This window comes from Pezoporus flaviventris, unplaced genomic scaffold, assembly GCF_033815535.1.
Source record: "Pezoporus flaviventris isolate CSIRO_AGI_PZ_B2104156 unplaced genomic scaffold, CSIRO_AGI_Pfla_v1 ptg000078l, whole genome shotgun sequence".
Classification (NCBI taxonomy): Eukaryota; Metazoa; Chordata; class Aves; order Psittaciformes; family Psittacidae; genus Pezoporus; species Pezoporus flaviventris.
In genome coordinates this window covers 10,742,241-10,768,398 of record NW_026892626.1, presented here as the reverse complement: position 1 = coordinate 10,768,398, position 26,158 = coordinate 10,742,241, and the positions used below count along the sequence as shown (strand labels likewise).

The window sequence follows — 26,158 nt, the reverse complement described above, 5'->3', positions numbered from 1 at the left end:
CTACACATCTGCTTTGTTTTGGTTAAGTTTCATCCTATCATTTCCAGCAATCACATGGTATAATTATCTGATGTATAATTTACACTGTTATTCAGACAGCATAAATAGTTTACTTTATTGCTGCAGGAGCACAGCATGTCCAGATAACATCAATATTTTATCTATCTCTGTTTATGTATATATTTGGTTATCTAGGCGTTTAGTAATTATTACAATAGCTGAGAATAAATAGGAACTGGAAAGGAGCAAAAATAAAGCTGGAAACAAAATGTGTCTGAAATGGAGTCTGCTCTTCCTCTCCTGCCTGCCAAGTGACTCAAAAAGAAACTGTTTTCAGTGAATTTCCAAAGAGTTAAACCCACCTCCATGGCATCAGAGAGCAGATGCATAGTTCTCATTAGTGGTGTTTCTCACATTTCCAGAAACTCTAACGACTTGTCTTAACTGCCAGGTCTGAATTGAGCCACTTGTATTTTCAGGGTTCTTAAAAGCAAATGAGATCCTTAAGGGTGTTGTTTTTAATCATCAATTTAAATTCCATCATCTAGACAGTGATAAAAAGCAACACCCAAAATTCAAGCAAGAATGACGGTTTGACAGCTTTCCTGGAGTTTCATGCAAATAGACGTGTTTACAAGGAGTGAAACAACTTCCTCATTTATTAAAAAGTGACTTGGGTAATTAAACAAAAATTGGAAAATTCTGTGTTGCCTCAATTTTATCTGTATACAGCAATACAAGCATTAACTGACACATTACGTAGTGATGGCAGCTGCTGAAGCATTTAGCTTTTAATGTAGATTCCAAGTGAAGTGGGCTAAATAAATGCAGAAAGCAGCAGAAATTTTCAGAAAGTTTATGAGCTTGATCCTGCATTGCTCATGCATCAGGAGCTTGAGCAGATTCAATTTCATGTGCAACTATATTATATGAATTGGTCAATCATATTTACTTTGGACTATAAAGAAAGAAAAAGAAAGATTATTATGGTGTCCTCAACATAAGAAGGACATGGAACTGTTGGAGCAAGTCCAGAGGAGGACCACGAGGATGACACAGGAGCGCAAGCACCTCCTGTATGAAGACAGGCTGAGAAAGTTGGGGCTGTTCAGCCTGGAGAAGAGAAGGCTGCGTGGAGACCTCATAGCAGCCTTCCAGTATCTGAAGGGGGGCTACAAGGATGCCAGAGAGGGACTCTTCATTAGGGACTGTAGTGATAGGACAAGGAGTAATGGATTCAAATTTAAACAGGGGATATTCAGGTTAGATATAAGGAAGAAGTTCTTTACTGTTAGAGTGGGGAGGCACTGGAATGGGTTCCCCAAAGAAGTGATAAATGCTCCGTCCCTGGCAGTGTTCAAGGCCAGGTTGGACAGAGTCTTGAGTGACATGGTTTAGTGTGAGGTGTCCTTGCCCATGGCAGGAGGGTGGGAACCTGATGATCTTAAGGTGCTTTCTAACCCTAACTATTCTGTGATTGTCTGATAGATGGGAGAAGGAAAACACAATCAGCACTGGTAACTCACTGTTCAGTTGTCCAGCTCTCATCAACACACAAAATTAAAATACGTTAATAATAATGCAGGTACAGAGCATAAACATATGATTATGCTACAATCATATATATTCACTCAAAAATTACTTAGTTTTTCCCTTTTACATATAGAAATTATTTCTGAAACCTAATAATACTCATATAGAAATAGCAATGGCTGATTGCAACAAAACTTCTTCCCTGCAGCTGCTCAAATTTTGTCAAGTTTTAAAAGAGAATCTAGGGTTTTTTTCACTTTGTTAGCTAATGGAGAAGTAAGGGAGGTTAAAGATGCAGATCCAACATCATAATGACAAATCGTGCTGAACATTTTGGAGTTGCTCACTTGTGGAGTTGGTTGAAATTTTAAGCAATCAACTTACTAAAAAAAAAATGGAAAATCTAAATAGTAAATAAATTTAAAAAATCCACTTTAAAAATCATTTTTTGCTATGTCTTTTTCCTTCCACACCATTTTCACGAGCTTCCCAAACCCAAATTTGCTCCCTTAGCTCTCCAGGTACTGTAATACATCGACACAGCTCTCCTGTAGCAGTACCTCATCTTTCATGCCACTATACAACCACCATAAAGACAGCACCCCTTAGTGGGACTGCTGTCATGATGTGGTATAAATTATTATAAGGATTGCTCAGAAAGGGAATTTCAACTCCCACAGCCCTTCACCTTCTCTTCAAGAAATAAAGTGGTTCTGAAAAATGGAGTAATATGATTTATGTGCAACTTTAAGGGTTTCTTTTTTCATTTCACCTAATTTTTCTAATATTAAATTGTGGTATTATTATAGCCTATGTAATATAAGGGTGCTTAAAGAACAAATAAGTACCAAAGGAAGCAGTTTTCTGGGACATATATATAGGCTTGTGCAGGTAGCCCATCATTACTACAGTTAGCATTACACAGTTCCCATCCCACTAGAATATTCAAGTGCAAAGTACTGTAGGCAGCAAAAGAGCTGCCCTGCCAGCAGGCCATTAGTTAGTTCATGCCAGACACTACATACATTATTTGTGGCAGGCTTCTACTTTAAGAATAATCATAAAAAAGCTTATAATGAGAATAAGCCCCAAATGGTCCATCACTAGGAACTGCATGGCTTTTGCAAATACCTCAGCCAGCCAGCCTGATGTACTGTACTAAACAAGACAACAGCTGGAAAAAATACTGAGGTCTCCAGCAAAATAATGTGATTTATTTAAAGAAAGATAATGTTCAACTTCTTTAATGTCACAAAGCTTCAGAGCAGAGAACTTCTTTAAAACCAAGGCTGGGAGACTTCACCACCAGGTGCTACATCTTGGTCTGGGAATGGATTAATTAAAATTGTTCTCACCTTAGCATTCACATACTCAGGAGCCCCAGCCATGAACAAATCCTTTGTGCAGTAGGTCCTACAGAAATACACAGAGAGCAGAGAGACCTGAGTCCATTCTGCCTGGATCCACTCCAAACCCAGGACACCCAGAAATGCTGGTGCAAAACCATCCCAGTAGAAATTAATCATTTAGGTTAGAAAGTTGTCTGATTGCAACTTTAAAGCCCCTCCACATGCATGCACTGTGCACACAGATACACAAGCACTTGTTGAAAACTGAAATCTAAAACTGTCAATAGTGAAGATGTGGCAGGGAAGTGAACTACAGGCTCTTAAAATGATTATTGAACATGATCTATTATAGAAAAGGGAGAAGCAAAACCTAAGCTTCACACTTATGGATTTTTTCAATTTCCCAAACAGAGCTCAGCCTCTGCATAAAACAATGGTGTTCAGACTGCAGCAACAACTGCCACACAATTGATGAGCTCAAGAATAACAAGCTGACGGGTGGACTTGGTATCCCCACAGCCAGAGCCTAAAGATTTATTGCACTGGAGTGGTGCATGTCAGTTTTCTTTATCACTGGAGACCCACAGCAGATTTACACATGATGACGTTAATTGAAAAGGAATAAAGCCACACATTCTGCTAACAACTGGGGATCTCTCAGCATCTCGCCATCCAGCCTGACTGGCAGCCCAGCACTCACTGCTCTCTCGGGGGCAGGCACCTGGCAGAGAGAATAGCCCTACAGAGAAACAGGATCACAGCTGGGCTCTTTGTTGAAGGATGCTCTAACCCAAATGCCAGCTATTTCCAAGGAATCTATTAATCTTCTACAGCTCTAACACAGAGTCATTAAATGCATCCCTTTCCTTGCTTCTCGTGACCAAAATAGTTAATGATGTCTTCTGTATATGCCTAAGAGAAGATGGGCTTCCTCCTTGTAATTCAGTTTACTCTGCAGAAAAATAAGACAGCCCTTCCCCTGCTTTACAGCAGTCCTTGTCTCTGTAATATAACCTGGTTCGGGTCTGACTTGAGCCTTCCCACTGCTATTTCCATTACTAGCAGAGAGCCAGTCTGTTTTCTGGGTCGTTTGCCAAGTTTGTGGAGACACTGACTGCTAAAAAGAAAACCCTCAAACCAAGCAGAATAGAGTAAATAACTTGTTCTCTCTCCTGTGTGTTCAAAAATAAATGGGAGTTGTGCTTGATAATCTTTCCCAAAGGCCAGTGCTTCAGCAGGATCATAGAGTCTGCTTCCACAAAATACAGTTTCAATCCTGGAAACGAGTAAAACTTTGTCTGCACGGACACTGAATTAATCCTGTCCTTAGACAGGGATTCTACTGAAGCTGACAGTAGGAAGCATCTCTGCAGAGGTGACCCCAAAGGACAGGTCAGGGTTCCTGCTCCCTACACCACCGCCTGGCCAGAGAAGCAGGTCATCAGGGTGGGACATGCCGGCCTCACTCTCTTCTCTTCAGGCTGCAGATACTCATCTGGGAGCTCCATCACTGCTGGAAAGCCCCAGTACAAGGCCCTGTCCGGCCCAGGGGTAGACTCAGAGGCTCTCATTAAGAGGCTGCTTTCCCAAGCTCCACGTGTATTCCTGATTTCAAGGGCGAGTTCATGGTGTCTGAGAGGTTTTTCAGGGTTATTCTGTTCTGATGGTTACCTGTGAGCCTTGCCACTGACTCAGCCTTCCTCCCCCAGTGCCAGGGACTGCCCAGCTCCCTGCAGAGAGGGACAGAAAATGCCATCCCAGGCAAAAGTAGTTTTATTAAGGAGAAAAACCTTGTTATCTCTGCCCGGATCTTATTGGCTTTTTGTTGTTTCCATTAACTTTTATGAGTCTAATAAACATGCCTGACTTTAAAAAATAAAGTATTTCCCAGTCTTGGAAATTGGATTTTCCACCAAGTCCAAATGTAACAGCCATTTTAAACTGCTCACCAAGAGAAATCACTGGAACAACACCCTGGAGTATTTTGTATTATTTCACTGTGAATAACATGTAGATGATTTGGAATATAGCCACTAAATTAATTGTGTTTACTGTTGAATAAACCCTGTGAAAGAGCAAAAAGAGAAGAGTAAAAACATCTTTACTTCTGTGATAACTTTACTTAAAGTCTTTTCTATCCTGCTGCCCATTGGCCAAATCTTTTAACTTGCTGACTCCATTCGTTAGTGCATTAAACCTATTTTGTGATGGTAAAAATCAGACTTCGAAATAGCAAGACTAATGCAATGACTTGATGAGTCTTTACATAAAATCAGCTGGATGTGTTAGTGGTGCCCCTGTCGCAGAAACTTGTAAGTGATGTCAAAGAAAATATATCATGCCTTGATGTAATCTCGTTTCCCTTCCAGTTCTCCTTCAGAGCTCACCAATCTCACAATTACTGGAGCACAGTGGTAGTTGAAAGTCACCCTTGTTAAACCGGCCAAGCTTCAATATATGCATGTCCCTGCAGCCCCATTCTGCACCAGCATATGGCTGAATTAAAATAGGTGTGAACCCTCCCAAAAACTTGAAAGGTCTTTGCAAGGACTAAAAGTGTTGCTACACAGAAGATGGCAGCTGAGAAGAAAAATCAAGCTAATTGAAGGATTGCAGGACCTGAAAGGCAGTCCAGTTGTCCAGAGGGCTCTAGAAAATGAGGTCACTTGGACCACATTGAATAATTACTCACACTGGGCTAAATACAGATGAGGACATTGGGTCACTATCCAAAGGCAACTCCACTGACTTTTAATAGGTCCAGGAAAGAAACAGAAAATTACTAAAAACCTGCATTCCTTTCTGAAAATGCAGGACTTATTTAAATGCCTTTCCAGTAATCCCAGAATTATCATTTAGAAATAACCCAGGTTTTTATTTAACCCCTGTGGAATCCTACTTTATCCAGCCTATTCCAAAACAAACCTAATCAGTTTGCAGCTACTGCAAAAGCCCCAAGAAAAATGACACCGAGTCTTTGATGAAAACTGAGCTGCCTTTCCTGATGATTCCCATATTACTGCACTGGGGTAAGTTGTAATGAGATACTGGAAGTGAGATGAAGGCCTTCCCCTCTCTTCAGCTCATGTTCAAATTATTCTTATAAAACCATTTTGCAGCAAAACCATATTTGTTTGGCCCAGGCCCCAGGGCAGAAATTCTCTATCTGATGTTTAAATAACAACAACCAATTCACAGGACACGGGTAATCTTGGATCAGCTGCCCACAAGCTGTTTTAAAAAATATTAAAAACTCTTCTCTGCACACTACTCAGCAGAATGCAAGTGGGCTGCACAACAGCGGGAAAACTGCAGAGCTGGGAGAAAATGGAGAATCAGACCAAGAGGCTTTGTGACACTGTGCAATCAACAACTGCAACCCCAAAGAAAAAGCTATTTAGAAGTCTACTGCCAATGAAAACCTTTGTCTTTACACCTGTAAGCTGTGCACAGTAACCAGCTTGCTCCCACCATATATTTCATTTTTTTATCTTCTGGCTGAACTGTTCAGGTTTCAGCTCAGCAGGAACACATCTCCCTTCAGTCTACCTCTTCCAAAGCAGAACAGGACATCATGTGAGAAAAGTGCCTCTGAAGACCCTGAATGGTGTGGCTCAGCCTTCCTTTGAGGCAGTGGGAATGCGATAACCATACCTCCAGTGATTAGGTCAAGACTGCACCAGTACGTCTCTAAGGTCAGACTCTATTGACTGCATAGGAGACAACCCTTGGAACAACACAGAAACCCCCTGTAGGTCAGGAGACACTGGTCTCAACTGCACCCACCCCGTGCGGCCTCCACCTACCCCCTAGGTGCTGCGTCCTGCAGGCAGGGCTGTGACTGTGCCCTGCGCAGCTGAACAGCAGCAGCACCAGCACGACCCATGCATTTAGGTGAAGCTCTTCAAGAAACAGCAATAATCTTTCCTCAGAACTGTAAAACCACCCAACAGAGTTCCACTGCGGAGACAAAATTCCCCATAAAAATCTATATGGCACCCAAGTCATCTCTGCAGAGCACTCTTCCCTTCAGGCTCATTCCAGTTTACAGGCTGAGTACTTTTAGATGAAAAACAAAAAGCACAGTAATTTGGTTTTGCCTCATAAGCAAAAGTTAGTTACAAAAACTATTTTCATACAATCTGGGATATTGTAACTGGGCTACACAAAATACCTCGCTTTCTAACTTCCATTTCTCAGTGTTAAGATTAATTCTGTCCTTCGCTCTTGCTGTACGTTTCTGTAGCCAGTGGGCATTGCTGAATCATAGAATCAGTTGGGAACTGGACATTTGGGTGGTTTTCTTTCTGGTCACACCTGATCAACTTCTGAATTTCAAAATATTCCAGTAACTGCATATTCTCAATAGGTGATGGTAAAGGGGCATTATACAACTACTATTGCTGCCACCCACCTACAGACTGGCTAACAAGAGCCTTCTATCATAAAACTACATTTAAAGGATTTGGTCAGACCTCAGCTGCAAGGAAGAAAATTCCAAACAAACCTGCTGATTTCTGTGACATTTCAGCGACTGAGTGTAAACAAGATGCGAGCGTGGAGCCATCTCCTTTTGATTGCCAACAGCTTTCTTTCATCACTAGCGAGTAAGACATGTCAGGCAAGGTGGCCTCTGCAAAGGCACATCCCAGCCAAAGTTAGACCTTTCACTTGGGGAATATAAAAGCCCCAAGCACAAAGCTGTAGGATCCCCTCCAGCAATAATTCAGGCTTGCTGGAGACAACCAACTTAATGCAATCTTAATGTGATAAACTGCTAACTTGATTGGATTCAATGAGATGTAAATTATTAGATTCAATAAGTACACAGAGACCATTTCACCTTTCATTCTGCTCAAGAGATTTCTGCCTCCAGTCTCTTCATCATTCTTGTTAATTATGTGCAATGCATCACAGAGATGGGAACAGTTTGGGACTTCAGTTGTCCTCTGGCTCCTCACAAGCCACCACAGTGTTTCCTTCTGTAGTAAAGTGTTCTATTGATAAAGACCTTTTTCCAGGATAGCAGCAATTGCTTGTGAAAGCAGCATGATATGTGATCACTTATGATCTTCAGCATGGTCAAATCTGAACTAAAAACTATATTCATCCAGATTTCTTCAAAGTTCCTATATGCTTAAGCCAGAGAGTGTCTTCTCATGTGGATTCATTTTCAGTAACAAAAAACTTTGTGGCCACAAGCAGACATTTATAACTTCTCATTCCCTGAAAGATTCTTTAAAATCTGTTCTGTTGCACACAGAAACCACTGCTACCATTCCAAGAAAAGGAAAAAAACATAGTGCATTTTGAAAACATGTAGATATTCACAAAAAATATGAGTTCAAACCAGTGCCTCTGAGCTTGTAAAACTCAAGTGGGATGTACACCCCCCTGTGGCTTGTAAACACTTTGAAAAGATTTCTTCTTCTAACCTTTTCCAGGTTCTGACTCAGACAAGTGATGTTTCTTAATTTTATTTAGCTGGTGTATTTCTAATCAGAAAAAAAGGGCAGGTTTACACTTTGTGCACTCTGCAATGCTTGCCTTCTCTTCACCCTAAGTTTTCCCTGTCTGCTATTGACAGGTTTTGAACCTTGCACGGTATTTTCAGACATTTTCGATTTACCATGATGTTATCATAACTACCACCCTTTCTGACAATTAATCTTTGCTTTGATGAATGCACACTTCCACTTTACGGATGTTGCTTTTTTCCCCATCAAACATGTTCTTCTTAAAAATATAGTCTTTCATCTTAAAAGCCTTTGAGAAAATAACTTGAAATATATAACACATAATCTCTTAGTCCTATCAGGAACATCACAGTGTACCACTTAGCAGAGGTTGTAGGTATTCCTCTACTTCAGGTATCTCTGAAATGAATTCTTTAAACAAAACATTCCTACTCGAATTGAATTTGTTCAGCCATTTTATACTGAATAACACTCTGTCAAAATCAAAACTCTGATTGATGCTTTCAAAGGATTTGTTTAAGAGTTCAAAACCCAAATCAGAACAGTTAAATTCAGACTCCGTATTTCATGTTAACTTTTTCATTTTGCCTTAAAGGAGTGCTTGAGAGATCTGAAGTGATGTTATGAATGTTCTCCCCTAATTCCCAAACACAGCCACCCAGCACAACATTCTTCCTGTCCTCTGTGATATTATTATGTTTCTGTGACAAAAGGTAACCAAAGCATTACCTAAGCAGAATAGATCTCTTGGGAGAACATCTAGTAAACAGAGCAAGGGATTTCCAGTTCCTCTCTAACTCAATAGCCCTCAGATGAGCAGTGCAAAGCCTAAGCAACCACCCCACCACCACCCCCACCCCCCCCCCCCAAGCCTGCAGCAGGCAGCCCCCTTGCACCCACATTACAGCTCCTCCTTTTCCTAGGTTCATTTTCTCCCAGTTTGGCACAGATCAGAGCTGGGCAGGCTCTGCCACCACTGAAGCCAGTTTTTCAGAGTCCCAGCTGATACCACACGAGGGACAACAGCAGCACCATGGCTGCCATGGACTAGCTCTGCAAATGTTTTACAGCCTCATGAGAAGGTGGACTGGCTCTACCATCTGCTAAGAATCCAGCTTAGGTGTGGAGATGGCTTCTTGGTTTGATCATCTGGCCCCAGATGACTACAGGATCGCATATGGTCCCTCTTGTGGGGTTTTCAAACTGATACCTAAAGCACTGATGCCTCCAACTTTGAAGTTATTATCTCTGTTTCTCCTCTTTCAAGTTAACACAGAGCTTTTGGACATTTTAATGCGCAGTTGCTAAGCAGTGGCATGGCTAAGGAGCCAGTAATATCAGTGGTACCTTTAAAATGACACTTCTGGGCATGTAAGAGCTGCTTATGCTGCTCTTTCTGCTCAGACTAGAACTGAGTTTCACACTCCCTCAAAAACACAACCTGCTAGCTGGCTTCACTGGCATTCCTCATTGGATTTCTTTTCCTATACTTGCAGACAGGTGAGTTATTTCTAGTTTATTACCAGTAAATAACTAGCAATTGCATTACAGATTGGAAAATCCCTTTGTGATCCAAAGCCACAAATGCTGCAGCATGGCCATACAGATAGAGACTGGTTCAAGGCAAAATCCACTGAAGTCAAGAGACAAGAGAGGAGGACGCATCATGAGCAATTGCTGCCCAAGAATACAGGTGCAACTTCCACAGGGAACTTGTGGAAGCACCTCTAAAATACTAGTGGTGTTAGATTTGGGAAAAGAAGGCAGAAAACAAAGGAAGAGATAAGGAAATCTCTTCAGTTCTCAACCAGGATTGCTCCAGTCATCATCTCATGGTGAAGGAAAATGTGAACCTCTTAAGGTCAACCTGGTTTGAGGGAGCAGTGCAGAGCATTTTGAGGCATGAGGTAGCTCCAGAAAGAGGTAAAGCCTGAGCGGGCCTTTAGCAGACAATATCTTTACAGGCTTTGCCTCCAGAAAATTAAATTCTTATCCAGAACTGTGTATTTCCTTCCTGTTAATAGTCCCTCTTAAAAGCCCAAAGGGATGGTTAAAGCTCATTCTGCTATATTAATACAAATAGGGACTTTTATTTCCCATTGACTTATGTGCTAATACTTGGCCGTATTATCACCAGGTGTCAATGCATAGCCCAAAGGGTAGGATTTGAGCCCAGCTTTAATTAGTTTACTCTAATGAGGTAAACTACATCCCACCTTTCCAAGGAAGTAATTATTTGCACTCTTCCTGCTTTTCAGTACTTGCACCACCTTCTTCATTTGCAATGGGGGTGGAAGCTGGCTTATTCAGAAATGCAGCAAAACCCGCATACACAGAAACAAGGGGGAAATGCTCCTGAAAATGACACAACAGACCAGACGTAAACAGTCAAATCAGAGACAAGACGAGCTGCTTTTCAGACATGTCACCTCATTAGTGTCCAGCTTTGGCAGTGAAGAGGGCAGCCAGCCACCCTCTGATTCTTCAGCCTCTGTCCCTGAGGCACTCTGCATATTGAACATGACATGGCCATTCCCAGCATGTGAAACACAAGCGGGGCACAGCGAACTCTGCACCATGCAGAGAGGCTGGTGGGGGATGTTCATGGGGCAGAGCACATCTAGCAAGGCAGCAGGACTCCAGGGACAGCTTGGGTAGATGGGACCTGCTGAATGCCAGTGCTCTACTGGCCTGGCAGGGACGCAGCTGGGATGGATGGAAGACAGAAATGGGTCTACAACAGAGCAGGTGAAATCTAAAGTAACAAAAATGTGGACTTTGAAGCTCTTTCCACTTCTCAGAATGAAGGAATGAAACAGGGCAGTTTCCCATACTTGGGGATTCTTCAGCAAGCTATTTTTATACTAGGATCCAGAGGACAGGGATACAGGGCAATATGAGGGCAATAACATAATAACATGAAGGACCCCCAGGCTGGGCCTTCTCCCCATCACTTCCCCTTAACTTCAAAAGCTTACAAGAGTTTAAAACCAAAATAAATAAGAAACCCAGACCTTCAAAAAATATTGGAGCATCAATTAATACAGTGCATTCAAGAGAGTTGGGGATGAAGTCTGCTAAAGCAGAAGTTTTCAGTTTTTGCAAAAGAACAGGCAAATAAAATAGGGGTCATTTTTCTTTGAAGTGGTTTAGCTCCTGCTTTCATGCAATGGTAGTCCCTGCAGGTGCCAAGATGGAGCAGCTCCTGCCTTCACGGGACCAAAGAGACCATGGCTGCTTTATTAATAGGGATTTTTGTCTCCATATGAAGTAAAGGCACATTTTCAAAAAGCATTCATGGGGGGCTTTGGCAAAGTGATTTGGAAAAGCCCAGTTGTTCATATCCCATACAGACACCTAAATATCTTGTGAAATCTTGCTCTAAATAAAAGTCCAGCAGGACCTCCTCTGGCTCAGTATACTCTAAATAAGCCATTCCTGGAGATTTGCATTTTCTTCAGGAAAATGTATTGCTGCTGCAAAAATTTCTCACATGTTTTAAAACCACCTCAGCTATAAAAAAGGATTATATTAAGCAAGGGAGAGTCATGAAATAAGAATGATGAAATACTTCCAAGCCTTATCATCAATAAAACTGTAAAGTTAGCCACACCAGTTCACTTCAGGGCATCTGCTCACATGTAATTGAATGATTGTTTTAATTTTTCATTGTTTAAAACCACTCAACCACTTATCAAAAGCCAGCACTGCTCTTAGAACTGAGCATAAAAACTTCTCGCTCAGCTCCACTGAAAAGTTCATAATTTTTTAGGGATCCTGGACACTGTGAGAGCTGCAGAAATGCAACAGTCAAACCAGACCCTGAGGTTTCCCAGGCAGAATTCCCTAAGTGGGATCAGATCCTGAGATGTCTCCTTGGGACCATCGCTTGCTTTTATCAGAAGAAAGCAAGGTGCTATTTCCTCCCCCAGTCTTTTAATAGGGAGTTTTCCTCTCTGGAATTTTGTTCCTTTAAGGAACCTCAGAGGCTGAACTTTGCCTGACATAATGCAGATAAAGAAAACGTGTCCTTCTCCAAATAGATTGAGTATAGGGATCATTTTCTCTAGGGTCAGAGGTTTCTGAAAAGCCTGGGGTGACATCTACCAGTATTGGCACTGGAAACATACCAGTTACCTTGTTAATACAAATGATACCACCAGTTGACACCTATGAGGTTTGAAGTCCTCAGCTCAGTGCTGTACAAAAAAAAACCGACCATCACTGCCCCGAAGACCTTCTACTCTATAAAATCATGGCAAAAAAAGAGAAGAAAAGCTTTTCTCACACACACAACCACTAACATGAATGTCCCCATTTCCACTAGCTGGCCAGATGTGGCAAGGTGGATGCCACAAGGGTGGTGCCAGCAGAGCCGCACAGTGCCATGGTCTCTTCCCTTAATACCAAGAAGTATTGGCTGTGCTGCAGAAAGAGGGGCGTAGTCCATCTCCCCACTCCAGTCCCCCCACTCTAAATACAACCCTAGCTAAAGCAGGGGTTGAGGCAAGCTGCAGGGGCTGACAGCCCATGGGCAAGTACATAAGAAGCAGCAAGAAGCATCAGTCAGAAGAGCCAGATTCCAAGTCAGTGGTACCAAGTTTGACAAGGTGATTCAATATAACCTCAAAACTTCTTTCAAACCAAAGCCTAGATGTGTGTTTTAATGCCCTGCTGATTACAGCCAGGAGGTGAGGTGTTCAGGTGAGCTCGCTTTGTCGCAAAACAAGACAGCCAAAGGAAAGGAAGCCCATATTACCTGCATACACAGAATCATAGAATAGTTAAGGTTGGAAAGGGACCTTAAGATTATCTAGTTCCAGCCCCCCTGCCATGGGCAGGGACACCTCACACTAAACCATGTTGCCCAAGGCTCTGTCCAACCTGGCCTTGAACACCGCCAGGGATGGAGCATTTACCACTTCTTTGGAGAAGTGGGCCAGATTCTGAGAAGCACTTGTTTTTTCTCCATTGGTACTAAGGCACAAACCACTGCAGCATGTTTAAGGTCTAGGCTCTATTTTCCAGGGCAGCTTTCCCTGCAGCACTCTTCCCCAAAAGAACAAAAGCTTGCCAGCCACATCTCCAAACTAAGAGTGTGCATGTAATGGGTGTATATTATGTCAATCAAAATGTCTGCACCTTCCATATTTTTTAAATCATCCCCTATTGTTTTGTTTATCTTCTTTGTTTAATTTCCTTTGTTAAGAACAACTCAATTCTCTAATGTAAACACTGGGTCAGAGCAAAAACTAGAATGTTTGAGAAAAGTAATTCAGCTTCTCCAAAGCAAATGTCTCCTGTTTCCCTCCCAGAGTATTTGCTGAATATCATCTGAATTCACAGAAAGCTTCAGATCTGCTGAAACTGCCACTGTTGGGTTTGGGGCTTTTTTAAAATAATAAAACTTAGCATTCACTGAAAGGAACTTCCCATTATGAGGCTGGCTGTACTGTGAGATGGGTTCTAAAATGATGAGATGTCAAACAACAAACATCAGACTCTTCACTCCATGGACTGTGAACCTTTACTAGTCCCTCAGCTCATCTCTGCAAGCTAATCTTTGGTACTTTGCAGTACAGAAACTTATTTTTTCTTGTAAGTGAAACTGAGAATCTTATGTAATTGAATGACTCCAGCACCAAATACTGTGATACAATATCAATTTGGAAAAGACTGTAGATGTCTTACAGTTAAACCCCACCGTTTCCCTGAGTCTGGATTCAATGTGTAGAATTACTGTGAGCTTTCTCAGCACAGCAGATGGTGGAGTCTCTAGGAAACCAGCTCCAGGTCCCCGATTCTCCTTCCTATCCATACCCTGTACTACATTTAATAGTCCACTATTTTGTCACTGGCAAGGAAACTACCAAGGATATATGGGGAGGAAATGGATTCTCTCACACCACCTTCCCATGCATGAAATCCAACTTATACTCAACAAAGACATAAGCAGAATTGTAAGGGCCACATTCTCATGCAGATGCTCACCACAGCCTTCCTTATCCTGGGGACACTTGTTGGGGTCACCCACAACCAAAAATTAGATGCCTGCTCTTCCCCATCCTTGTGTGGTACATACATGCTGGAATCACAGACAATAATCCACCTGAGATGATAGCAGGGGCTGAGAGGCCCCAAAGTTATACCAGCCGGATGGCAAAATCGAGGCAAGCTGCAAATTCATAAAATTATTGAATCCCTAGGGCCCAGTGCAAGTCTAATTGTCTACATTAAGTCTTTGAGTGCAATTACCAGCTCTAATGGTTGCAGGGACAGATTCCAAAACACTGCTATTTAAAACTTTCAGAATTGGAGGGTCTGGGGTAATGCTAAAGCCAAGAAGGTCATCTCTATTAAAGAAGAAATCAAAATTGTGATTACATCTGGGCCATACTTACTTGATACTAGAAATTAAGTGAATGTTATTCCAGGACACACAACCTTGAAAAGGAACAATCTGGATTTTTTTTTTTTTTCAAATACTGTTTGTGTTTGATATCCAGACACTGGTCATTAGATCTAGTTTTATTACAGCCATAAAAGGAGTGAGTCAACAGCTTAGTCACATCAGGCAGGATATGCTTCAAGCACTGCCTGAATGAAAGAATGGAGTTAAACACTGAGAAATACAAGGTAATTAAGAACCCTAATATTTTCTTCCCTAAAAAGCAAGAGGTAACATACAGGAAAGTCTTCGAGTAAGACTGCACAGCATACTGGAAGGGAGCAGGGTATGGATTTAAAGGAAATAAACTGGACATATCAGCACGCATTGGGATGGCAATTTGGTGGCTTTCAAAAGTATCAGGTGTCTTTGTCTTGTAAAAGAAATGTAAAGAAAGAGTCTGTTTTTTTTCCTACATCAGCATAAAACCTGGCACCTGTTGACTCCATTTCTGCAGATTATCCAATTACCAAAGGCAGACACTGCCAGTGTGAAGTCTGGAGGATAAATAAGAGAAACAGGTCAGCAGGCTCTGGGAACTTCAACATGCCATGTGAGTATGGAGTGACCTTTCAAGAGTGATCCTGAAAAGAGTCTGATGGATACCTTAGAGCATTATTTATTTTGAATTAAGCCAGTAGCTAAACACTGTGCCCGCAGGAAGAGAAAAGAGACAGTGAGTGGGATGGGAAGAGAGAAAGGAGGGAAATCTTTGCAGATAAGTCAAAAAGATCGTGTCACTGCAGGACTAGAAATAAGTCTCTCACAGACAGCCCGGCATATTTATGCCACTCTATGCTTGACTCCAGCAGGCTGGAAAGTTGAAGTGAGCTTTTTAGAATGTCATTTTATTTCAGTGTGGGTACATGGTTAAGACTCAACACTGAAGGAGTTTAATGAAGCTACATTCTCAAGGGAAACATAAAATATATAGGCAGTCACATATGCTCTCCTATCTGATGGCAAGAACTAGTATTTTCTATTGCAATGGAAAATGTGAATGGGATTAGTGGTTTGTGAGTAACAGATTGAAGAGCACCTCTCACAGGAGGTGGGGTGGGAGCCAGGGGACTGCAGATCCAAAACCCATGGGGTTCTCATAGAACAGTTAGGGTTGGAAAGGACCTTAAGATCATCAAGTTCCAACCCCTCTGCCATGGGCAGGGACACCTCACACTATGACAACCATGGACTTGAACACCGCCAGGGATGTCAACCTGGACTTGAACACCCCCAGGGATGGAGCATTCACAACTTCCCTGGGCAACCCATTCCAGTGCCTCACCACCATCACAGGAAAGAACTTCCTCCTTATATCCAATCTAAACTTCCCCTGTTTAAGTTTGAACCCGTTACCCGTTGTCCTATCACTACAGTCCCTAATGAAGAGTCTGTCCCCTTCAGATACTGGAAGGCTGCTATGAGGTCTCCACGCAGACTTCCCTTCTCCAGGCTGAACAGCCCCAACTTTCTCAGCCTGTCTTCATATAGGAGGTGCTCCAGTCCCCTGATCATCCTCGTGGCCCTCCTCTGAACTTGTTCCAACAGTTCCATGTCCTTTTTAAGTTGAGAACACCAGAACTGCACACAATACTCCAAGTTGGGTCTCACGAGAGTGGAGTAGAAGGGCAGGATCACCTCCTTCGACCTGCTGGTCACGCTCCTTTTGATGCAGCCCAGGATATGGTTGGCTTTCTGGGCTGTGAGTGCACACTGCTGGCTCGTGTTCATTTTCTCATCGACCAACATTCCGAAGTCCTTCTCCACAGGGCTGCTCTGAATCTCTTCTCTAAAGAGATATGAGATATGAGGATACGAAGAGATATGAGGAAAAGGGAATATGCCACCAGAGGGCAGTGAATGAAATGGGTTGGGTTTTGTTCGTAAGAGACAAGTTCTAAGGATAAAACAACTAAGCCATCTAAATTCTACATGTATGCTTACAGACACAGCTCACAGCCTGGTTCACTTGTTGTTTATATCAGTTTGGTGCTGGAATGGCTTGGTGAGAGTCAGCAGAGATGTGCTGATATAAAATCACTTTAAGGAAGTGACCTGTCAGTGCCATAATGTTTGGGACTGAACACATGTGAGGTAGTGAAATAATGACGCAAGGAAGAAACATTCACCTAAATACATCTAAATACCTAAAAAGCCAAAAGCTTCCAGCAGAGGTAAAGCCTCCTCAGATACCTTACATGTTATCTCAGCCATGTAGCCAGGGACCTACATGAAATAGTCTTAATTCTCACAGACCCTTGGCCAAACTCAGAGGACAACAGTCTCCCCCTAGAGCCAGAGGCATTCTCTTGCCCTGCCCTGCTGGGACAGACCATCACGAAGCTTGCCCTTGCAAGGAAGGTGTGGGCAAGACTGGAGGACACATTGCCATCAACTCCAAGGGCTGGTCTGCATCTGGATTCTGTCTCAGTGGGACATAATGACTACAAACAATGCTCCACCTCTTCAGTCTTCCCTTGCTTTCAAAGCATCCTCCACCCAAGGGAATATCCTTCCTTTGAACTGGAAGATGATGGGGGCTGCTGCTGTAGCTCTGCTGTGTTACTCTGCTTTGTCCTCAGAGTGCAATTATCCGAAACACAGAGTCATAAGACACTATTTACAATCCCTGCAGCTTTTTGGCATCCCAGTGTATTGGCTTACAGACAGATTTTGTAGTAGGATGCAGCAGATAGAGCACTCTAATTACAGATTTACATTAAGAGGAAGGTTTAAAAGCTAATAGGACATTATTAGAATAAGGATCCCTAGGTGTTCTTCCATCTGAACATCTGCCATTACTAACTAAAAACAAGTTAAAGTCAACCTTTTTAAAGAGAAATCAGTTATTTACAGAAACTAGATACTACCCTAATGTTCAAAGTGGTGCTGATCTACAAGAACCTTCCCACATGCTAGATAAAATTTAAAGCAGATTGGTTATAAACTGGTACCTGCGCAAAAAACGCCTTTGTAAAAGAGAATCAGAAATTTGACTCATGCACAGCCTGTTTGTCTCTCTCATTAGTCAGCTGCCCAGCACTTCCAAATGACTGCCACATACAATGATACGTTACCCACTTTCTGAGATTGGGGTGTCATTTTTTCCAGATGCAGGTCAGAAATTACATTTTGAGTGACAGATGAAAATAATCTTATTGGAGCTTCTGTCTCCCCTGTCTGCAACCTTGATTGCTATTGAAGAGTCACTTTGTGGAAGCACACAGAATCTGCATCAAACTAACTACACGGGAATGTAAGAGTAAATCCTGGAAGTGAAGGCATACAGTTACAGAGAGAAAACAATTAGGCAGAAAATTACAATAGAAAATTGCCTTGAAATCCATTAGCTACCTCAAACTGAAAACCAAATGCTTATTTCATTGGTCATTGTACAACCATCACAAAACAGAACAAACCCCTGAAAATGAGGAAACACTTGAGTGTCTGAGCTGAGGAGTATTTTAAGATCTACCACCAGTATCGTGCAAAAGAAGTGAAGTTCAGAAATATGTAGGTTCATTCAAAGACTAAAAAGAGAGTATTCAACCCACAGCTGCAGGCAACTCACTGCTAGCACAGTACTCCATCAATGCTTATACACATCCACAGAAGTTTACACCTGCATTATCTAGGCCAGAGGCACTGGCCTGTACAAAGAGAGGAAAAGGGATGAAGTCCTCCTGATAGCTTTCCTTCCCCTCTCACGCAAACCCAATTCCACTGACAAAAAAAGGCCAAGTCTGATTCAGGAATGCAATACTGCCATTGATCCGACAAAGCCTGTGCATATCAACCAGCAGGAGCAGCAACACAACTAGGAACTTCAGGCCTCATACTGGAAATGTTGACCACTGACAGCTTCCACTGTCTCCAGGTGAAAAGTCAGTGGCCTCTTTGGAAAATAATGTTCTGTTCATGACATACCTGGAAGAAGAGCCCTGTAGTCTGGTAAGTACTCTAGTGTTCCCAGGCCAACAGCAGTGCAAGAGAAGAGTCAATGGCAGAAGAGTCTCTGCTTTTATAGCAGTGCCCAAGTTGGACTTCAGGGGCTAATAGCAAACACTTGTGTGACCCTGCATTTGTGATTTCCATAGGCTGTATTATTAGAGGCTTCAGTTTGGTGTATGTTTTTGCAGTGTGGGAGCAATAAAGAGCAAAGGCAAGAAACAAAGAGCCTCCGGGTGCTGACATAAAATGAAATCCTGACTTCTAAGTTCAAGGTAGGAAAATCACAGCCGTATGTCTTTGTCAAAAGTGTGCCCAAGCACTAATATCATCAAGGACAGAAACTTTTGCCATTCAGTCTTACCACACTCTCTATATTATGCAGAGCCTATGTGGTCTTAGGTGTAAAATAATCTACTAACCCTCTTTAAAACATGCTGGCAAGCAGGATTAGGCCCCCTGTAAGTAACTTTAGATTACCGCTGCCAAATCCATAGGGAGACCAAAGCTTTCTTCAGGGCACTATCTGATTAGAGCAGAAACAGTTGTCAGCCTCTAGGAAACTGCAAATCATTTTTTGTTCAAACCCACAGGGATTTTTGCAAGGCCTGCTGAGCCAATTTAAACAGGGGAAAAAAAATCTGAGAACCTTGCAATAATATTCTCTGCAATTTTCTAAAAGCCAGATCCTGCCCACCCCACTCAGTGAAGCAATTTTACTAACCTTAATGAAACTGGTCCCCACCTAGAAAGTAGCCTTATTGCAGCTCGGCCTCCGCTGCTTGCTTGTCTCAGCTGAGTTGAACCACATCAGTTAGTTTGCAGTTACATCCCTCTCCCTGTGAATACTGACAAGTTCAATTTTCGGTTTCTTTTTTTCTTCCTTTCTTCAATGATGTGTTTCAACATCTTTTCCTCCTGCCACAGACAAAGCTAGGTGAGCTGCAGAATAAACATAAGGATATCAGAGCGCTGCACCTGTCTATAAAATGACATGAATTTAATCAAAACCATTTCTAGTCTCAGGGCTCAGATACACCACTGGTCCTGCTCCTCTTCCTCCAGGTGACTGCTTGTTGTGCCTTTAGTGTAGGCTTGGACATATGCTCAACATCACCAGCAAGTAACTAAGCAGAGATGTAGAGGGACTACATTATTTGATTTCCGATTATGTACAGCTGTCTTCTTTTTTGTGCTCTCACTGGCCTTATGGATTACAGTAAAACTGTGGCTAACCTGAGCCAGATCCTGCTTATGCCTCACTTATGCCAAGGTAAATTAGGAGAAACTGTGGCCCAGTCAGTGAAACTACATGAGAGTAAGACTGGGTACAAAGCTCATTAATGTTTTTAACGGCACTGCTGTTTGAATAAATGCTAGTTCTCTTTATCTAGAGCAAAAACAATAACAAAAAAGACAATCCCAAGGCGGTAAAATACATGTCCACTGACAGACAAATTACTCTTATTGAAGACTCAAAATAGATTTTTTTTACATCAAGGAAATAAAAGCCAGATAAACAGCAGCTTTTATGGTCACTTAAAACATCCACCTGCAGGAAGGTATTTTTGCTGTATCTGCCAAATGTGGTACCTAAAAATACCCACAATACCCAGAAAGTTAGAAAAAATTAGTCTTCTGCTTCTGGTATGTTTTATAATGGTTACCTATGTTTTATAATGGTTACATCTAATTCAGAGCGTATCAGACAAGAAAAGGAGTTCAAGGAAGACAAAATCTTTAATCTAGTTAATTAATAGGAGGGATAGCATGTGAAAACCATATGTAAAATGAGAACATAATCGTATTCTGCTCAGGCTGCTGCTCATTTGGTAGACAGGCAGAAGTTAACAAGGGGCCTTGCAATCTATTTAATTGGCCACAGGATCAGAGTCTGCATCAGCCTTTTGTCCACGGAGCCACGCTCTTTTGTGCCTCCTGCCCCTCCCCATAGAAAACAAAGGTGATGCTGCAAGACCCTCCTTCAGCTCTATCAGGCTGTCAGTAATAAGCCACATACAAGTCAGTGGAGAAGCTGCCTCCAGCACTCAGCTCCTGCAGCTGCAGGGATTGCCGCTGTGCACACCCGTGACAAGCACACCAATGCCAAAACCACCACTCCTGACAAGACACTCTCTGTAGGAGCCTCGTTACCAACCAGTGACAACTGCTCCATACAGAAGTCATTCCCAGCTCTCATGAAGAGGTGCATTGATTTTGCTGGTGCTTGTTATGTTCCAGTAATGCGAAGGCATCAACAAGTACATATGGGGAAGGAGTGTATTTTTTTTCTTGAAGAAAAGCTCCAAATCTAAATGAAAATCATATAGCTTTATCTTGAAATGTGCAAGGAGGATTTAACCAAACCAGTAAACATGGCATTTACATAGAAAACTACAGAACAAAGTATGCAACTTTGTGACTTAATCTTGAAATGAGGTCTAATGAGGTTTAGCATGATGAATATGAATGCATTGTTGTAACAATAACATTTATTGCAATTGTACAGATAATTGTTACAATGATTTTAAAATAAGAGATAATCTAATCTGTTTTCACTCTTTTTCTTGGCATTCAAAGGCTGGGATTGATTTCTGCACAGTAATGCAACAAGAACGTTTCACCTCCATTTGTTAGACCTTTGCACACTATCTTTTCTACAGTTAAACCACGTGGAATTTCCAGCCCAAGCAAAAACTTCAATATTCAAGTACTTCATTATTCAACTTTTAAAAATCCCAGCAGAAGAGATGCAAAGTGTCTGTGACATGAATCTCATGTGCTTCCTTTTCACCTTGGGGAGAGGATAAATTAGCCTCAGTCTTTACAAGTATTTATCAAGTAGTTACATTTTAATCCTAATTTATTTATGCCTGAATCCAGCAAAGCATTTAAGCATATCCTTATGCTAAACATATGAATTAGCCCAAGCCCATTAACACTACAGTTAAGCATCATGCAAACTCTGATGGATACTTTTCACTTCCTTATCCTGCAGAAAGCATTTTATTTATATTATAATGAATTAATTTTACCTGAAACACCACCTATATGTTGATGGTTGCGAAAATAGTATTAATTTGTCATAACCACTGCAAACTGGACAGGTGAAGTGAGTTTATCTCAGGGCACATTTCTGCCCCATGTTTTCAATGTAACCTGAAAAGACTACTATGGAAAATCAGGTGTTATCACCTACTGGTTAAATGCAAACAAAACAGAGTTACCTTCCTTTGTTTTGCAATGCTTCTTTAAAACAACAGATGCTCCGTTAAATCTCATGTTCAGGCATTTATCACATCTGTTTTCTGTTCCCTTGCAAAGTATACTCACAATAGTGCTCAAATGAATTACAATGAGATTCGTCAGTTGAAACCTAAAAGGGAGTTCTGGGAATAAATATTTAATTTTAGGAGGAAAAACATAGGTGTTTAATGGCTTTAAACATGTTTTCAGATGGTTCAAATAGGCAAATGGTTCAAATAGGCAAAGCTCCATTACAGCCACAGTTTGAGACCTGATGTAACCTTCGTGAGGTCTCCAGAGAGATGTAAGGCCACAGGAAGAGGAAGTGGAGTCTACAGGGGTGGGGAGCCTGAGGGTACAGGCCGTGAACCCACAGCACAAGCAGGAGAAGCCTTGATGCACCAGTATTCTGGCCCTGCAGCCTTTTCCAGTAATCACCACCAGCACAAGAAAAAATTTTCACCTTAAAAATGAATGAATCTTCGGTGTTCTCTTGTAAAACTGGAGCCTGCCTATTCAAAGGCACTGAGGAGGCTCCAGTAAAGAACTTTCATAATCACATTTTCTTCTTAACAGCTTTTGTGAGAACACAGGAAGGTCTTTCTCCCCTTCCAAGCCTGAAGAGACCTGGAGAATGGTATTGACAAAGACAGTCCTTCAACTCAGGAGTAGAATTTGACTCAATTATTCTGCAGGCTAACAGTAAGTAAAGAGAAAAATATTGCTTTGAAGAGAAGGGTTTCATTGCAGCAAAAATTATATACAAGCATCTAATAAAGTATAATCTAAGACTTGTCATTCATAAGCTACCATTTTCTCTGTAGCAGCTCTGAAACGAATTCCTGCAGCACTGCCACACAAGTAAGACAACCTGGATCAGGTAAACCAGTTCTATTGCCAACGTCCCTTCCTCTTGTAACTGTTAGCCCCCTTTTTTTGTCCAAATTATACTTCTTCCTTTGAAAGACTCCTCTATCGTCACAATGCCTCTCCTAATCCCTTGTACAGACTCCATGCATTTGTCTTCCAGTTTTACCCTTGCTACCTTCCAGGCATGTTACTCATGCCAGTGTCTTGCAACAACACAACATTTAGTTCTTCCAGACTCTTTGAGTCAATGCCTCATTTCTCTTGAAGTAACTCCTGCTTTCCTCCACAGCATGAGTGGAGGGGGGTGTATGTGACTAACATACTGTTCGATCTTCCTTCCCCAAGGACCACTGCCTTGCAATTTACAGGGAGGCTCAGTTCCTCTGAAAAACAGAAAGCTAACCAAGTTCAAATAGCTCTAGAATTTTAAAAGCAAAGTACGCTTATCTCTTGTGTAGCATGTCATACAAAAAAATAAAGAGCTCTTTGGAAAAAAAAAAAAAAGTTACTCGTTGTCTGAGCACACAGCTGTTTATGAGATGAGATTCAGAAACCACCCTCCTTAAAGCTCCAGAGGAATTCTGCCTTCACTGCTAATTCACCAGCAGAACACAGTGCTCTTCTCACTGAGGGCCTGATGTTACATGTAAATGTCATCCCTTCAGAGAGTAGCTAGAAAACAACAAGAAGTTTAAAGATAAACAACTTCAAGTAGAAGCAAACACTGAGGTTAAGTTTGGATTGGATTTATTGAAATTTCTTTTATGTCCAAGGTACTGTTACTGCACAATTCAGAGAGCAGAATAACCAAATTCATTTCATTGAAGCCAAAAACTCATCTGAAGTTATCTGAAGGACAGAATGCTCTCAAATAGCCTTTTACACGCTGAACAGAAGAGCAATCTTTGAGCCTTTATTTCTTATATATTACAATGTATTTTGTTAACTTGTCTTCAGTGAAACAAAAGCAAATCAGACCTCGAAACCTGGTCCATCCTGTTCTTAGAATCTCTTGGTGCAGCAAAGCAGAAAAGTTCCTCAAACTTGAATCAAGCTAACTGAGGTACCAGGAGCAGATTCATTTTCTCTGGCCTTTCCATTTGCAGGGCAGGCCAGAGGAAGTGTCAGAGAACATACCCAAATTTTCCAGTTTTTCCCCTCGTACAATGGGAACACATCAGATTGCAGCTGCAAAGCTCTAGTGAGAGCTCAAGGTGGGAAGATGGCAAAAGATTCTTTCTCTTATGACCAAAATCTCCTCTCAGCACACGAGCAGCTACCTGAACAGCGCCCTGGAGACAAGTCTAACACCAAATAAATGAATGCTACTATTACAGAAACCTCTCCAGGGGAAGTCCTATTGCTCAGGATGTTTAAAACTAGGCCAGACAGAACCGTGGCAGCAGCACAACAAAAAATGGATGGCAGAGGCACTTCCTTAGTCTCCAGCCTCTGCGGGATTTCACGGCTGTTAATTGGGAAGTTGGAGAGACCCAGGGCACTGCAAACGGGATGCGAGGCTTTTTAACCAGAGCTTGCTGACTACTGCTTTACTGCCCTCTGCTTTTGTGTGCTGCTTTACCGGTAAACTTCACATAACTTTTAAACAGGGGGTCACGCTTTCAACCCTGCTGATGCACTTACTTCACCCAAGAAAAAGTTTTAGCAATCACCACTTCCCTTTTGGGAGGCAATAACAATTCTCTTTCCTCACCAGGTCTGTTGGAGGAACATAAGAAGAAATTACACTTTTCAAAATAATAAGAAAACCCTGTGAGTTAACTGTCTATAAAAAAACCAAGCCACCCAGGCAGAGCTGAATTGACAAGGCCTTGTGCTGTATAATCACAGCCCTCCACACACCGCTTTATACAATGTGTTGATCATTTGAATGAATAGATTCAAAAGACTTCATTTTAAGAACACATGAACTTAAAGGCCATACTAGCAGATTGTAACCATGTTTAAAGCTAAGTTCACAAAGACTCCAACTGAATAAGAGGAAAAATATACTTTTTCCAGCATGCTTAACCTGGGAAGCTTAACTGGTTTCAGTACAGTTCAAAAAGACCTCTTCTGTTAAAAACCATGTGAATAATCTTGATGAGACTCCCAGCAAAGTAACTTGCCCAAGCCCTTGTAGGACCAGAACCTTGCTTGTTCCTTGCTATGTTTCTAAACAGAAGCTAAACTACATTTCAACAACTTCAAACAAGCTCATGGAAACCCAAAGATATACCTGTCATTGCTTAGTCACCTGACGGACTGTTATAGCACTTGCCCTACTAGTGCCTTTCACCTGTAGCACACATTTCACGCTGTATTATTGTTATGTTGGGTGTTTTCAGACAGCAAGAGACCACATCTTTATTTAGCTTTATAACTCACCCACTGTACATTGTGAGCATCTCAACAGACCTGTCTCAGCGACTAACTTCAAAGGTATTGTGCACATAAACCCCCTTGCCCTGCTCTGGCAGCAATCCAGGGGATGCTTTCCATGGGCAGTGCCAGGCTGTGGGACTCAACCCTACACACTGGGTGTCAAAAAGTCAGTAAAAGTGTAATCAAACATCTATTTTATCACTAAACTGTAACCTCCTCAACACATCAGTGTCCAGCCCACTGGTAGGTAGCATAAAACATAGGGCTCTAACACCTTAATGTAATGAGTGTAACTCTATCTTTGCTAGTTACACAAAGGACTACTGAAATACACAAGTGCTAAGGAAAGGGTGGAAACGATTTTAGACATCCTGATTCCCTTTCTGCTTTACCTCACAGGAATTGTACACACACCTGGGGTTCCTGGGTGGGGAGGAGCACGGTGTATGTCACTGCTGACCGTGTCTCTCTGTGGGGAGAAGAGGGACAGGGTAATTAACCCCAGGTCTGTGTTTCCGTTTTGCGGCTATAAATGCTCATTTCTGGATTTACTACTTTCCTTCACAGCCCATTTTGAAGCGCAACCGGGGCTGTCATACAGCTCCACACCGCTGATAAACCCTACCCGCCTCTCTCTCCCCTACCGACTTGTGTGCCAGCTTGGGGGATTCCCTCGCTGCTCTTCTCCGTGGGGCCGGCCGCACCGGGGGAGGTTCAATCTCACCACCGGCCGGCCCGGCTCAGAGCCGGCCACCCCCGTGCTGCCCCGGGCAGAGGGAAGAACGTCCCGGGGAAGCCAAAGCGCAGCCCCGAGGCAAGGTGCCCTCAGGATGCTCCTCAGGCCCTGCTCCGCCGGGCTACCCCTCCTCCTCGGCCCCAGACCTGCCTCTGCCGAGCGGGGG

General features: G+C 42.2%; 1 long non-coding RNA gene across 1 annotated transcript in view; it reads right to left on the bottom strand.

Annotated features, from left to right (window-relative positions):
• The window catches only part of LOC133279870 (uncharacterized), a 55,445-nt gene extending 29,756 nt beyond the window's left edge, over positions 1-25,689 (bottom strand). The window contains exon 1 of the long non-coding RNA XR_009747000.1: positions 25,649-25,689. This is a non-coding gene — a long non-coding RNA (uncharacterized LOC133279870). The remainder of the gene's footprint in view (positions 1-25,648) is intronic.
• Positions 25,690-26,158: the final 469 nt, after the last annotated feature.